Source organism: Arvicola amphibius, chromosome 15 (genome assembly GCF_903992535.2).
Source record: "Arvicola amphibius chromosome 15, mArvAmp1.2, whole genome shotgun sequence".
Lineage (NCBI taxonomy): Eukaryota > Metazoa > Chordata > Mammalia > Rodentia > Cricetidae > Arvicola > Arvicola amphibius.
The window spans coordinates 47,731,145-47,741,378 of record NC_052061.1 but is presented as its reverse complement, the minus strand read 5'-3'; positions in this window follow the sequence as shown (position 1 = coordinate 47,741,378).

Here is a 10,234-nt window from a genome sequence, read left to right as displayed (position 1 = left end):
AAACCCAGGCAGAGCCACCCAGTCAGAGACACCATAGGATGCACAGGACAGAAGGAGAATATCTCTTTGGGTAGGGGTAAGGCAGGGCTGGATAATGAGTGACCTCCAGTAGGAGTGGGCACAATCCAGAAAGGCTGGGGCTGGTATTCTGTTCAGATCAGCATGTGCTAATAATCCCTGGCTTTGACCATCAAGAGCTGGCTGAGGCCAAGGCTCAGATAAGCCATGAGTACAGCCTGTGCCGGGGGTTGAGAAGCTCAGCTCTTAGAGCTGCCAAGACACCCTCTGCTCCCCTCCACCCTCCTCCCTGCTCTTCTGGTATGGGCCTGCCTCTGCCAGAGCATCTCCCTTTCTCCAGAGAGGGCCCTTCCATAGCCCAGTGAGCTGATGGAAGGCAGGGGCAAGGAGGAGAAACAGGGGAAGCATACTCCTGAAAAGCCCCTCCCTCCTCCAGCAGTGACGCTTCTAGGCAGGTCTGACCCATATGGCTGCGCAGTTTGTACACCTAGCACCAGCCTCTGCTCCTATACACCCAGGCCTAAGCCCCATTTAGCCCAAGGATGGGGCATCTATGTCTTTACACAGAGAAGGTGCCCAGTAGCCAGGCCTCCTGTAGGCAGCACCCTTTAATAATTTGTGCCCCAGGGGAAGCGTGCTGGAATGGATCAGCCTTAAACTTAACAGTTTAGATTACTCAAAGGGCAGCTGTGCCCTGGAGCAACCTGGGTTCTGGTTCCTGCCACCTCAAAGCTTTATCATTCACAAGCTTAGGAGGGAGGGCTGGAACCACAGGCGGGGGTTATGTCACCCCCATCCCTTTCCCTGTGCCCTCTCACGATGGACTCGGACTCTGTCATGTGCTTCCCCACCCCCACCCCAGAAAACACTTCAGCCAGTGTTACCAAACAGGGGCTTATGGAAATGCGTGCCCTGGGAAACACTGACAATGTTACTCAAGGTAGGATCTGAAGCTGTGTCCCCGGCAGCCCAACCAACGCAAACTCAGCCCCTGTCCTTGGAAATCCAATTAAAAGAGCCTCATTAAAGGTGAAAAACAAAGCAGAGGAGGGGACAAAGAGAGATTCATTCAGTGTGGCACACTGGGAAGAGGGTCAGTGACGCCCTACCCTAGGTCTGTCTTCATGTTCCTGAGTGAGATGCAGGCTCATATGAAAGACAAGAGTGTGCACAGGTAAGCATCCCTGGTTCAGGTGTGGTCCTGTCCACTGACTCCTTAGAGTCTCAGCTCTACTTTCCTGCAAGGTGGACTGGAAGTTGTGAGGCTCTTTCCTGAAGAAAAATGTCCCTTCTGGCTGGCCCAGTCCCTAGCCCTTTTCTTTTTCTAGCATGAGACTCCTGGGGAATCATAATTTCTCTCATTTCCTTTTCTCAGAAAATGCCTTATTGCCTTCCTCCCCTGAGTATGGAGTTCTGGGTTAGCATTTTTTTCTTAGCATGTTGCTATGCTGCTCTAACACTTCTCACCGATAGCGAGGTTATACACTGGTCCGTTTGTTCTTATTTCTAGTCCAAACGTCCATCCGCATTCAGGCAGGTAAACAAGAGCACAACTAAACAGACATGGTTGTGATGCGCTACAGGGTGTAGTGAACAGACACGGTTGTGATGCGCTACAGGGTGTAATGAACAGACATGGTTGTGATGCGCTATGCGCTACAGGGTATAGTGAACAGACATGGTTGTGATGCGCTCTGCGCTACAGGGTGTAGTGAACAGACACGGTTGTGATGCGCTACAGGGTGTAAACAGACACGGTTGTGATGCGCTACAGGGTGTAATGAACAGACATGGTTGTGATGCGCTATGCGCTACAGGGTGTAGTGAACAGACATGGTTGTGATGCGCTCTGCGCTACAGGGTGTAGTGAACAGACACGGTTGTGATGCGCTACAGGGTGTAAACAGACACAGTTGTGATGCGCTACAGGGTGTAGTGGCGAATGCCTTTTACCTGCACTTGGGGGCAGGGCTAGGCTGATTTCTGAGTTTAAGGCCAGCCTGACCTACAAATGATGGCGGACGTCACAAAATAATCCCACACTAGTTCAGAATTATGAATAATGAAGGGTTATTTACTTAGGGGAACTTACAGATCACTGTCCTAGATAACCGTCTTCTGCACAAATGGGGAACAGGAACAGTGTCTAGAAGTGAGAGCCGGAAGAGAGAGAGAGAGAGAGAGAGAGAGAGAGAGAGAGAGAGAGAGAGAGGGAGGGAGGGAGAGAGATGACAATTACAACCAGCATAAACAGTATTAAGCAAGGAAAATATGCTAAATTTCTATCCTAAGGAGCCTAAGTCTTGTATAGAAAATGACTTGGTTAGATCATAAGAGGACAGACAGTAACTACAACTATCTAATCTTCAACCCTATCGGAGGCCTGGGAAGGGAGATAATATTACTTGAGCAGGCAGGAAGTACAATCAAGCAGCTTCAAAGTGAGCAATATATGATGGAGATAATTATTTTGTGACTTTGCCTTCATACAAATGGACATCCAGGACACCCAGGACATCCAGGGCTACACAGAGAAACACTGTCTTGAAAAATCAAAGAACAAAAAGATTTTGTTATCTTAACACAATCTAGAATCATTTGGGAAGCGTTTCAGTGCGGGATTGTCCTGATGGCTAATTGATATGAGAAAACCCAGCCCACAGACACCATTCCCTGAGTTTGAGGTCCTGGATTATAGAGCGGGGACTAAGCACACACAGCTGTGTATTCGTTCTCTCGCTGCTCTTGACTGTGGGTGCGACCAGCTGCTCAGGTCCTGTCTTAACTTCTCCACAGTGATGGATGGTACCCTGAACTGTAGCAAAATGAACACTTTCTTTTCTAAATTTATTTATTTATTTGGTTTTTCGAGACAAGGATTTTCTGTGTAACAGATATGGCTGTCCTGGAACTTGCTTTCTAAACCAGGTTGTCCTTGAACTCACAGAGATCCGCCTGCCTCTGCCTCCCGAGGGCTGGGATTAAACCTATAAGTCACCTCACCCAGAGAGTGATGAACACTTTCTTAAAGTTGCTCTTGTTGAGGTGTTTTATTATGGCAACAGGAACAAAGCTAGGCCTGTGGCCCATCCACAGGATGGAAGATTACGCAGCCATGAAGCCCTGCCACACACTACGATGTAGAGGACCCCAGGAATCACGATGCTTGAAGAAAGAAAGCCAGACACATGGGACCATGTTGCATGAGCCACTGACAGGAGATGTCTCAGACAAGCAGATCCACAAAGATAGAGACCAACGTGCCTGGCCGTCATAGTTGTCATGGGGGAGGCTGGAAGTGGTAGCTGTGGTGGGGGGTGTCATTGTGGGTGATGACAATCCTTTGCCACTAGAGGAAAGCCACAGCTGAACTGATGGTCCTATCTAGTGAGTATGTCTCAGAAGCTATAGTTCTGTGGTCGTGGGCTCTGCCCTTCTTGCCCCCATCTCTGTCTGTTATACATTTGGGGTCTCTGGAAAGTATATGACTTTGGGACCCCCAAAGTCGTAGTTTTGCTGTTGCTGTTGTTGCTGTTCCTCCTCCTCCTTCTCATGTGCATGGGAGATTTGCCTGCATGTATGTCTGTGCACCATATGTATGCCTAATGCCCACAGAGGCCAGGAAAGGACATTGTATCCCATGGTACTGGAGTTACAGAAGGTTATGAACCACCATGTGGGTGCTAGGACTCAAACTTGGGTCCTGTGGAAGAGCATGGCCAGTGTTCTTAACTGCTGAGTCATCTCTTCAGCCCAATTTTCTAATTACTGAAATTTAAGAACAGAGACATCCCTAGAGCAGTTAGAGCACAGAGGAGCAGACGGGAGGGGGGGGGGCATATGAAAGGTAGGACAGAGGGAGACAACCACCATGCCCCCCAGCTTAGGCCAAGCCTATCATCACCTCCCATTCTTCTATAGTCTTGCTCTCCCCACTGTTACTTCTGGTTCACAGAGGAAGTGAGATTCTGACTCCCTGCTGGTCTGGCTCTGCCACCGGCTGAGAGCAGTGCTCCTGTGACCCTCAGTGTCCTGTGAGGTGGAACACGTCAGCATTCCTTGACCACCTGGGTGCTCCTGTAGCTCTCCTGCCCATCTAGCTTGCTCATCTGGGCCCCAACAATGGTTTTTTACTGCCTGTGTTCATTCCCTTTGCCACAGTGTCTTAAGGCACACAGGGATGGGGCTGGAGAGGTGGATCAGTGGTTAAGAGCACTGGCTGTTCTTCCAGAGGCTCCAGGTTCAATTCCCAGCATCCACATGGCAGCTCACAACTGTCTGTTACTCCAGTTCCCTGGGATCTGAAATCTTCATGCTAATGCACATAAAATAAAGTTAAATTTAAAAAAAAAGAAGATTCATTCTTGCCCGGCAGTGTGGCGCATGTCTTTAATCCCAGCACTTGGGAAGCAGAGGCAGGCAGATCTCTATGAGCTCTGGTCTACAGAGCAAGTTCCAGAAACCACAGACTCCAAAGCTACACAGAGAAACCCTGTCTCAAAACAAACAAACAAAAACCCCATCACCACCAACGAAAAACCACACACATGCACACACACACACACACACACACACACACACACACACACGAGTGATTCTGCTACAGCCCTGAAAGCCAGACTTCCACACCTGTTTCCGTGGGCCGAGTGAAGGTGTAGGCAGGGCTGGAGCCTACCAGAGGCTCTGGGAAGAGTATACACCTTCAGTACTTGGGCTTGTACCCTTTCTTCCATCTTCAAAAAAAACAGGCCCTGTTACTTCCAGGACAGGTTCCAAAGCTACAGAGAAACCCTGTCTCGAAAAACCAAAAACCCAAAAACCTTTGGGCCTAGAAGGCCGTGACCACAGGCCTCTTCTGGGATCCAGGAGGTGGGAGCTTGGGAGTGTCATCATGCCCCTGATGATGCTACAGTTAGGTGCTGCAGCTCTTTTCAATAGCGCTTTCAAGTCACTGTTCATGATCTGCAGCAGCCCTAGTGACAAATGGCCTAGGATAGATTGTTACATAGAGAAACCCTGCCTTGGAGGGGAAAAATAAGTTCCAGTTCCTCTAATGTGGAACCCTTTCTGATCTGCACCCCGTGCAATAGCACAGCAGCACTAAACACTGGAGGGCACCCTTCATCATCCGGACACCTACAGGAGCTCCATCATCCGCACACCTACAGGATCTCCATCCTCTGTACCGTAATTCTGCTCAGTTCATTCACACAGCTGACCCTGAGCATTGTCTCATGTTGTCCCGAGCTGCTGTCTCCTGCCTCCACAGTGGATACCACACTCAGGGGTGCAGGGGCCTCTCAGTACATGAGGCAATCCAGCAGCAGTGTGCTGAATGAGGTATGGACTCCACCAAGCTGGTGGGACAGCTCCAGCCCCGCCACTGTTTCTTGGCATGGTTCTTGGGCTAGTTGTCAATTCAGAGGCACAAAGAGCCCTTGGCACTGCCTGAGAGAACAGAAGGGGCTGTGTGCTGCTGTCCATCTGGAGCTCCTAGCCTGGGTACTTGGGGGCCACTTCAGTTGATGGAGTTCTTCCTGACTGTGCTGAAGTCATAGCTCTACAAGGGGAGCTCTGCTCTCTGCAGAACCCACTCAGGCACGCCCTCGTTCATCTAGCCACCCCTACTCCTTCTGAGTCTGGCCTTGGCCGTCAGTAGCAGAGAATGGTATTCAGTGGCCCAGTGCAACCACGGGTAAATAACACTCATGTGTTGGCAGGAGAACCTGGCTTGTGCCTTCCTGGTTGGCAGAGTCTCAGGACATTGAGAAGGGAGTGTTATCCAGGGACAGAGGGCAGGGATGCCCGAGAGGCACCAGCCAAGCAGGTCTGGGCACATTTACATCCCTTCCCCAGTCTGTGGGGACTTCATATGGCTTTGGTGTGGTTGTTAATTACAGCAAACACAGTCAGAGCTGGAGAATTTTTACGTGGCATTATTGGGCCCAGGGCTGAAAAGATGCAGCCGGTGGCCAAGTCGATGGAAGGCTAGTGGAGCAGGGGTGTTCTGTTTACTGAGACAAAGCTCGTCCGGGGAGAATTCTGCTGGAGACCCTGGAGACTTCAGAAAGGGGATTGAAGAGGCCAAAGTGAGACTGGGAAGATAGCTCAGTTAGCAAAGTGTATGGTCCCTAGGACTCACGTAAAACAAAACAAAACAAACAAACAAACAAAAACACAAAAAGCTTGGGGTGAGGTTGGTGCACAATGGCAGTCAGCCCTGGGGAGGTGGGGACCAAAGGATCCCTGAGGTCTGCATAGCTTCTTTAGTGAGTTCTAGGCCACTGGAGAGCCTGTCTCAAACAACAACTTGGGCCAGGTGGTGGTGGCGCACGCATTTAATCCCAGCATTCTGGAGGCAGAGACAGGGCAGATCTCAGTGGGTTTGAGGCCCGCCTGGTCTACAGACCGAGTTCCAGGACAGGCTCCAAAAGCTACAGAGAAACCCTGTCTCAATCTCCCCCGACCCCACCCCAAAAAATGGATGTACAGCTGAGGTTGACCTTTGGCCTCTATATCTACTCAAGAGCACACAGATTCACCTCTCTCTCTCTCTCTCTCTCTCTCTCTCTCTCTCTCTCCCTCTCTCTCTCTTCCTTTGGAGGATCCCAGTAGGCTTGCTTCTGTACCTTCAGATACAATACCTTCTCCTACATGCCCCCCAACCCACAAACCTGCCAGTCACACAAAGCAACACCCCGGGCTCCAGCACCTGGACTGAAGCTGGCCAGCTCAGGGCACTCCCACTCCCTCTCGTGCCTTGCCTGATAAGCCTCTCCTTGTCTAACACATTAATTCCCAAAGAATGAAACAGCCAGGGGACCTGAGAGAGCTGGGACTTGCTCCCAAGGATTAACGACTTCCCCAACCTGACAGGACAAGTCTGAAGAAGAACCTTCCCCTCCCGGGACTGTCCCGCTGTCTTTTGTGATTATTCTTGTCATGTTTGCTCACATGGCCTTGCAGACATCCTGGGCCAGAAGCAAGAAGAGGCCTGGCGCAGAGCTGTGGGCCTTTTCTCTAATTCCGCCCTCAATCAAAGAGCATCAGCAGCTTCTGACGTCACGCTTTGATCTAAAGATCAGCAGATTATTTCTTCATCAGAAAGGACAAACCACCGCTTGTTTGCCTTTGAATTTAAGGCTTCTCGGTGATGGCAAAAGCCTGCCAATGAACTGACAAATCCCTCGGAAGTGCCTGAGGCCCATCATCTGTCCTGGTTGCTGTGGGAGGGGATGATGTCTCAAGACTGCCCAAAGCTGAGCTTCTGCAGAATGTCAGTCTTGAAATGGTGTGCCAAAACTCCGGGATATGCACTGTCTCTCTCCTTACTTATAAAATGTGGGATGTGCCATGTAGGTGAGACCACTGAAGATTATAGGGGAACCCACTGGGTTCCGGTGAGGCTGCATATTGTGACAGTTAGCCCTAATTGTCAACTTAGTGCAACCTAGATGGCCTGGGAAGAATGTCTCAATAGGGGACTGTCTATGGAGTGGCCTGTGGGGGGTTGTCTTAGCTTTGTTAATTGATGTGTTAAGATCCAGTCCTCTGTGGGTGGCACCATTCCCTGAGTCTGGGTCCTGGACAGTTCAACAGTGGAGGAGTAAGGAGTGGGGCTGAACACAAGCAAGCAGGGAAGCAAGCATTCCTGCCTTTTTGCTCTCACCTGTGGCTGTGGTGTGACCAGGTGATACCTTCACTTCCCCTTAATCACGGATGCTAACCTGGAACTTTAAGCTGAAATAAACTGTTTTTCCTAAGTAGCTTTCTGTCAGGATATCTTCTCACCGCAACAGAAATGAAACTATGAAACAGAAATGAAATATCCATCTCCTTTCCCGACATTGCCTCTCTCATCTGCGTTGACAGCTGGGGAGGAAAATCTTCAGCTTCATGCTGCTGGTACTATTCTCGGCCCTTTATATTTTGACATTTTAGAATCACCTTGCTGGCACCTATGCTTGTTTGCAGGCATGCACACTTGTTCATGTGTGTATTCACACACACACACACACACACACAGAGAGAGAGAGAGAGAGAGGGAGGGAGGGAGGGAAGGAGGAAGAGAGAGAGAGAGAGAGAGAGAGAGAGAGAGAGAGAGAGAGAGAGAGAGAGAAAGCTCCCGGCCAGGCTTTGTTTGTTTAGCATCTTCTTTCAAAGTGGTCGCCCTGCACAACCCTCATCTGCAGGTACCCCGCAGGTACCTCCTCTGCTGTTGTTAGAGTTTTCAAACCACAAGTGTTCCTTCCTCCACAGAAGCCTGCAGAGTGGGACTTGTCAACTCCACAGCATCCCAGGGTCCCCAACACCAGCCTCTGTCTGCCCTCTGGCTGACAGTCCTTTCTTGGGATGAAGAGCAGCGTCCACCACCTCTCTCTCCAGTTCTTTACAGGACCGCCTTTACCCTGGGTCTTCTTCCTCTGCTAGCCAACACTTCTTGGGCATGACTCCTTAGCACAGACCTAATTGGTTTGCACCCTCTGGTCCTTCCATATAGGATGCTATAAATTAATGTATCCATTTCCTCCTCCTCCTTATCCAGTTTTCCTGTCAACAGAGAGACTAATACAGAGGATGCCTGCTGTTGTTCCTCTCACCGTCATAATTGTTCCCTTAAACACACAGCCTCCCTCTGGGTAGCTGCACTGACGTCAGAAATTTTCCTACTGCACGATGTCCCAGCCAGGCATCCTCTGCAGCTGCTTGCTAAGACTCTCGGGCTGCTCTCTCTCAAGGACCTTCATATTGGTTCTAGAATCTGGGGTACATTTTCAAATCACCCCAGTACTCGGGGCGGACCACACTCATCACATTGGCACACCACCCTATACCCCTCAGGCAACAGCCATCCTGGGATTCTCCCCCCTCCACACCCCTCCTTCAGGTGGCCCCACTTTAGTTTCTTATCTCACTCCTCTCTACACTACTTTTGCATACTGCCGCCGCCAACCCCAGCTCAGTCAGAATTTCCTCTGCAGACATGGCACCCTTGGGTGGCAGTGCTTCAAGATGTCTGCTCACCACCCCCGAGCAGGAGCAATGCCAGGGCTTCCCCAAAACTTTGTCAAGTCCCACTGACTATGCCAATGGCTAGCAGAAATTCTTACCCTGGTTGGGTGGGTGGGGACTAGGGAAGATCTACCCTTTCCTCATAAGGTCCCAATGACAAACTAAAGTTCGGTTCCACCAAAGTGCACACTGGGGAACCAGTGTGGGTTTATGGTGACGGTAAAGCGGCCACACTGCAAAGTCCGCACTCCTGAGAGACGATGGTTCCCCACAACTGTGTAGAGAGTCCCCAGTCCTCTCTGACCTACATCCTCCAGCCTCCTCCTGGGACCCTGAGGCCATATGCTTTAGAGTGGAATTGCGCACGATGGCTGGGAGGGGTGAGTGGAGCTGAGGGGCCTCTCGAACAAGCCCAGGTGCACTGCGGATGGATGGCTTCCGTTTGGCTTGGAGGATTTTCCCGCATGACACACTTGACCCATGAAACCATCTCCCCAGCCCAGTTTGCTGCTCTCCTGCAAATCCCAAATTACTCCGAAAGGAAAGAAGTTCTCTAGAAACAATGAAAATGAGCTCCAGGAAGAAATCTCTGAGAACCTAGCAACAGGAGTCAGGGTGTCAGGTAAGGGGAGAGGGACAGACCAGATTAGGGTTCTTCCTGGAGGACACAGGGTTCTCTTGATGGGAAGTACAGGGGTCAGCGAGTGCCTGTGTTCATGATGAAGATGCAGGCGCGATTAAGTACAAGCACACAGAGGCCTCTGCCCTGCCCCGGGCATATGCCTGCCTTTCCTGCTCTGTTTGCTTCCAGGACAGTGAGCAAACAGTGATCTACCAGTTTCCACGAGCACCTAAGAGTATTTGATAGCAGTGATTGTGTGGATGACCGCTGTATCTTTTCCTTGGTCTCTGTCCTTCCGGATGGAGAAAATCAGCAGGCATCTTGAGATCCCAGAGCCCCCATGTGCCAGTGGCTAGGCTTGGATGAAGGCAGATCCTGTGGTCTCTGCTGTCTAGTGTGTCGGGAAGAAGGAGGTACAACAAAGTGCTCCATGTGTGAGTACCGCGGACACCAATGGCAAGTTTTCCTGTAACTCTTTAAAACTATGATCAAGTTTCTCTTTAAATCCCTCTTTTAAAAAAAGGGAACAAAATGCAGTTTCTCCTATACTGCTGGGAGGAAAGGGGGAAATCATAAAAGCCT